Raw genomic sequence first — 6,000 nt, forward strand, 5'->3', positions numbered from 1 at the left:
CTGTAGGCATGAAACATCCCCACTAAAATTATCAAGATAGGTCCACGTTTTTGTATAGCCCCCATATAACGGTACCTCCCGATATTCGGCATTTTGAGGATTTTAGCTAAATTTTTTGACCAAACTACTTGTAATTTAACATTTAGAGTTCCCTGTGGTCACGAAATATTTCCAAAAAATTGTCAACATAGGTCCACGTTCTGATATAGCCCCCATATAACGGTAGCTCCCGATTTTCGATATTTTGAGGATTTTAGCTAAAATTTTTAAACGAACTACCTGTAATTTGACAGTTGAGATTCCTAGTGGCCACAAAATGCCTCCACTAAGAATTTTTCAACTTAGGTCCACGTTTTGGTTCAGCCCCCCCCTCCCCACCCGATTCTCGGTAATTTGAGGATTTTAGCAACAATTTTTAACCGAGCTGCCAGTTATTTGACAGTTGAGTTTCCTAGTGGTCACAAAATACTTACTTATTTAGCTAGCCCATTACAAAACATTTGTTCCATAGACCGAACTAAGAAAAGATCTCCAATTCTCTCTGTTTTTCGCTTCGCTTTCTGGAATACCGCGCCTTGCCATCTCTTCATCAATTAGTTTGCACCATTTATTCTTAGGCCTGCCAATTCTGTGTGCACCGCCATGTGGCATGTATTCATACGCCTTATTAGCGGGTTCATCATCGCTCATTCTCATAATATGACCTAGCCAACGCAATCGTTGCATCTCGATACGTTTAACTATATTCATGTCTTTGTATAGCGGATATAGCTCGTGGTTCATACGACATCGATATTTACCGTCAACGCAAATCGGCCCGTAGATCTTTCGAAGAATTTTCCTCTCAAACACACCAATCACTGCCTTATCTGCTTGCGCAAGTACCCATGCTTCGGAGCCATACATGAGCACGGGTAGTATCAGCGTTTTGTATAGTGTTATTTTTGTTTGACTAGATGTGGCTTTGTTTTTAAATTGCTTACTTAAGCCATAGTAGCATCTATTGGCCAATACAATTCTTCTTCTTATTTCACAACTGATGTTGTTTGTTGTGTTTATGGCAGTGCCGAGGTAGACGAAGTCTTTAACTACCTCAAAATTATAGGTACCAACTTCCACATTTGGTCCGAGCTCTATGGGCGCTTTGCCCGTCGACACCATCAATTTGGCCGTTTACCGCCAGACCCACTTTCGCAGATTCTGTTTCGACCTTCCTAAAGGTATCAGTTACTGCCTTTACTGATCGTGCCATGGTGTCTATGTCATCAGCATAAGCAAGTAACATGTGGTTATTGGTGTAAATTGTGCCATTTCTTTTGACATTTGCATCTCGTATTACCTTTTCCAAACAAAATGTTGAATAGGTCACACGAAAGGCTGTCACCTTGTCTGAAACCTCTTTTGGTACTGAACTGTTCGGAGAGGTTCTTTCCACTTTTAACTGAGGACCTAGTATCAGTTAAAGTCATCTTACAAAGCCGAATGAGCTTTGCGGGGATACCAAATTCAGACATTGCGTGGAATACCTTTGATCGGAGGGGACTGTCGAATGCTGCTTTATAATCGACAAATAGGTGATATGTGTCGATCTGCATCTCTTGGGTCTTCTCCAGGATTTGCCGCAGGGTAAATATCTGGTCAATGGTGGACTTGCCAGGTCTAAAGCCACTTTGGTATGATCCAATTATTTCGTTGATCATTGGCTTTAGTCGTTCGCACAATATCCCTGACACTATCTTATAGGCAATAGGGAGTATACTTATGCCCCTATAGTTGGAGCATAAAGTCTTATCTCCTTTCTTATGGGCGGACACAGGATGCTCAGGTTCGAATTGTCGGGTACGCGTTCTTCCTGCCAGATTGAGCTAACTAGCTGATGCATACACCTTATCAGCGTGTCGCCTCCCGTTTTAAACAGCTCGGCTGGTAAGCCATAGGCTCCTGCTGCTTTATTATTCTTCAGCCGGTTGATTGCTGTTTTTACCTCATCTTGGCCGGGCGGTATACATTCTATACCATCTTCTGGGATTGCATCTGTGGTATGATCGTCTTCGCTACTATTGGATACCAGCATATTGGAGAAATGTTCCTTCCATATCCTGAGCACGCTATCTGTATCTGTTACCATATTACCTTGCTGGTCTCTACAGGAGGATGTGACTGTACCAAAGCCATCTGTTTGATGTTTCACTCTTTGGTAGAATTTTCGGACTTCATTCTGGTTCTTGTACATCTCTATTTTTTCACACTCCCGCTTTTCCATTTCTCTCTTTTTCTTGCGGAAAAGTCGTTTCTCTTCTCTCCTTTTCTCCCGATATCTCTCTCGTGCGCTACGCGTTGCTACTGATTGTAAAGTAGCTCTATATGCCGCATTTTGCTCTTCGGTAGCAGCACGACACTACTGATCATACCATGGATTCCTCTGGTATCCATGTATGGATTTTGCGGCTGTTTGCATGGAGTGGGCAATATTTTGCCATTGTGTTGTTATGTTATCGGGACAAGGAGTGCTCTCATTAAGCAACTGGGCTAGTTGAGTGGAATGTGCTGTGGCTATCTGTTGTGTTTGAGCCTATCGATGTCCAACTTCCGCGTTGTGCCTGTTCGTGCTTTATTTGCAACGTTTAGACGGGTACTTACCTTTGCTGCAACAAGGTAGTGGTCCGAATCAATGTTTGCGCCTCGGAACGATCGTACATCCAACACGCTCGATGAATGTCTCCCATCTATCACAACATGATCAATTTGATTACTTGTTCTTAGATCTGGAGACAGCCAGGTGCCCTTATGAATATCGAGATGATTAAATCTGGTACTGCTAACTACCATGTTTTTTGCAGCTGCAAAGTCTATTAGCCTCATACCATTGTCAGATGTTTCACCGTGGAGACTGAATTTCCCGACTGTTGGCCCAAAGATATTCTCCTTTCCAATTTTGGCATTAAAATCGCCTAGAATGATTTTAATGTCATGGGCAGGGCAACAGTCATATGTTTCTTCTAAGCGCTCGTAAAATATATCTTTTGGTCTGTTCGTCCTTGTCTTCAGTGGGAGCATGAGCGCAAATAAAGCTGATGTTGAAGAATTTAGCTTTTATTCGTATTGCAGCAAGTCTTTCATTCACTGGGGTGAAGCTGGATACCAGATGTTTTAGTCTCCGACTAAATACAAATTCGCAACCAAACTCATGCTTTACGTCATGGCAGCTATAATACAGTGCGGCACCTTTAGGTGTTGTTGTGACGCCTTTTCTATTCCATCGTATTTCCTGTATGGCAGTAATATCGGCCTTGTACTTTTCAAGTACGTCTGCCAATGCGAAGACTGCACGGGTGTTAAAGGCAGTTGAGGTAAAAGAGGGATAAAGATAAATCCTGGGCTTTGCCATGTTAAAACCGGTCAGGACCGTTCCTTGGTATCTTCCATTTCCTACGTCACCCAGTGGTCCCAAAATACCTCTACAAAACATTGTCAACATAGGTCTACGTTTAGGTATAGCCCCCATATAACGGTACCTACCGATATTCAGTTTTTGAGGATTTCAGCTACATTCTTTGACAGAACTATCTGTAATTTAAGATTTGGGGTTCCCTATGGGGGTTCGGTATTTTGAGGATTTTAGCTACAATTTTTAACCGAACTGCCAGTAATTTGACAGTTGAGAATTCTAGTGGTCACAAAATACCTCCACCAAAGAATTGTCAACATAGGTCCACGTTTTGGTGTAGGTATTTTAAGGATTTTAGCTACATTTTTTTTGACCGAACTACTTGTAATTAACATTTGGGGTTCCCTGTGGTCATGAAACATCTTCACTAAAAATGGTTCCCTGTGGTCATGAAACATCTTCACTAAAAATGTTTAACTTTAATAGCCCTCATATAACGGTACCTCCCGATATTCGGTATTTTGAGAATTTAACTAAATTCTTTTAACCGAACTACCTGCAATTTAACATTTCCATCCATCTTAAAATTGTGAATATGGGTCTATGTTTTGGTATATCCCCCCTATAACGGTACCTCTCGGTTTCCGATTTTTGGAGGATATTAGCTACATTTTTAAACCTAATTTTCTCTTTTTATAGCCCTATATATAGGCGCCGCCCGATTGAAGACAATTTTCAGAATCATTTTTTACCTTTTTTAGGCATTTGAGGTATGCTTTATCACAAAATATTTCCACATAAAATTGTGGACAGGAAAGAGAACAGTTATTATATTTTAGTTCAGAATATTTTATGGTGGAGGGTATAAACATTGCGGCCCGGCCGAACTTAACTATTTTTCACTTGTTTGTTTTTTTTTTTTTGAGGAGTGTTCCAATTTGTAGATTAACAGACGGACAATAAGTCTAAATAGACTAAAATTGTCTGAAACGGATCTGATACTTAGATTTATAGATCGATGAGCCACATCCTTTAAAAATGAATATTTATTCTTTACCACAATTACATTTTTTAAATATCAAATAATTCTGTTTTTTTATTTTTTTCCGTTGGAAACAAAACTTGTTCAAATCTCCTTACATAGTGAAATTAGGCATTTTTTTATTTTTGTGACCAAATATTTAAGATTGTAATTATGGACAATAACAGAGACACATACACTCTCTCTTTTCCTCTCAACTTGTAACAATATGTGTCAATACGGCAGTTGCATGTGGTAAACTGGATTCGGAACTACATTTTTTTTGGCAAAAAATATACCAACATTTCACAATCAATTTTATCATACATTTTCAATATTAAGGAATTTTAACTAAAATTTTTTAATTAAAAAATAAATACTATTCAACTCTCTTAAAATAAGAAAATTCTTTTCGGTTTTCCTTCTTACATTTCTTGGCAATTCCAGTTTCTTTTTAATCCCAATTGTGTTGGAGCTCTGTATTACTCGTTCTCTTTCGCCTTGGTGTTTGGCAATTTCTTTTTTTTTTTTTTGTTTATTTTCCTGTATTCTTTGTTATTTTTTTCTTTAAAAATATATTATTATTTACAATTTTCTATACTCCACTATGTATTTTTTTTATTTTGCACATTTATTTTATAAACATTTACATAATTTGATTTAAATTTCAATATTTGCAAATTTGTTTCTTGTTTTATTTCAGCCGTTGTACATATAAATATTTCATTTGTATTGATTCTTTTTTGCTTAAATTCACACTACTGTTATGAACAAGAGGGGACAAAGCCATAAAGATATTTACACGTACACAGACACACACTTGCACAAAATTTGCCACTTCTTTTAAGCGCTCTCGTTTTATTGTGTAATTTTTTTCAAGCCTTTATTATGTTGTTGTTGTTGGTTTGTTTTCTTACACTTTTTAACACAAAACCAAATAATGCCAACGTTCCGTCCGCTAATTTTAGTTACGACTACGTTACACGTTCACAGATAAAAGCAAACTGTTGTGTTAGCCCAACTAAAAGATCTCTTCAATGGTGTGTTTCTTTGGCTAAATTCGTTCGATTTGTTGCAGAAAAACAAGAGTTTTACTGAGTTATTGAATGGTGAGTGAATGATTGTGCTACTCTATTAAGATTGTGTGCGTGGTGAGTTTTATGGCATTTATCTCTTTTTCATAAGAGTTAAGATGCTGGGTAAGAGTAAACAAAATACTTAGGACACAAACAGTTGTTTTAAGATCTGAGCATTAGTGCATAAAAACTGTTATACAAACCATTGAGAGAGGTTCATTGTTATATATTTATTCTCATTTGAGTTATCACCCCAATATTTTCCAATTAGAAGGGAGTATGTCAAAAGATTTAAGACACAAACTTTTTAAAAATAATGGGAAATGAAATGCAAATATCAACCAAAGATAAAATATTCAATATTGGTCCTCAAAAATACTCCCTATTGGTGGTGATTTAAAAATAATATTTAAAAAAGTCCGCACTATTGGTCCTTGAAAAAATATTCTTAAAAAAATTCGTCATGTTAGTTGTTAAAGAAATATTCTTTAAAAAATCCACTATTAAAAAATTAT

The 6,000-nt window shown here is 37.5% G+C and overlaps 1 protein-coding gene across 1 annotated transcript in view; it reads right to left on the reverse strand.

The window, feature by feature from the left end:
* The window catches only part of Fbxl7 (F-box and leucine-rich repeat protein 7), a 183,701-nt gene extending 178,286 nt beyond the window's left edge, over nt 1–5,415 (reverse strand). The window contains exon 1 of the mRNA XM_073975667.1: nt 4,839–5,415. The gene's annotated coding sequence lies outside the window, so the exon portion shown is untranslated. The remainder of the gene's footprint in view (nt 1–4,838) is intronic.
* Nucleotides 5,416–6,000: the final 585 nt, after the last annotated feature.

The sequence above is a fragment of the Musca autumnalis genome, unplaced genomic scaffold (assembly GCF_047663935.1).
Source record: "Musca autumnalis isolate F117 unplaced genomic scaffold, ASM4766393v1 scaffold_1, whole genome shotgun sequence".
NCBI lineage: Eukaryota > Metazoa > Arthropoda > Insecta > Diptera > Muscidae > Musca > Musca autumnalis.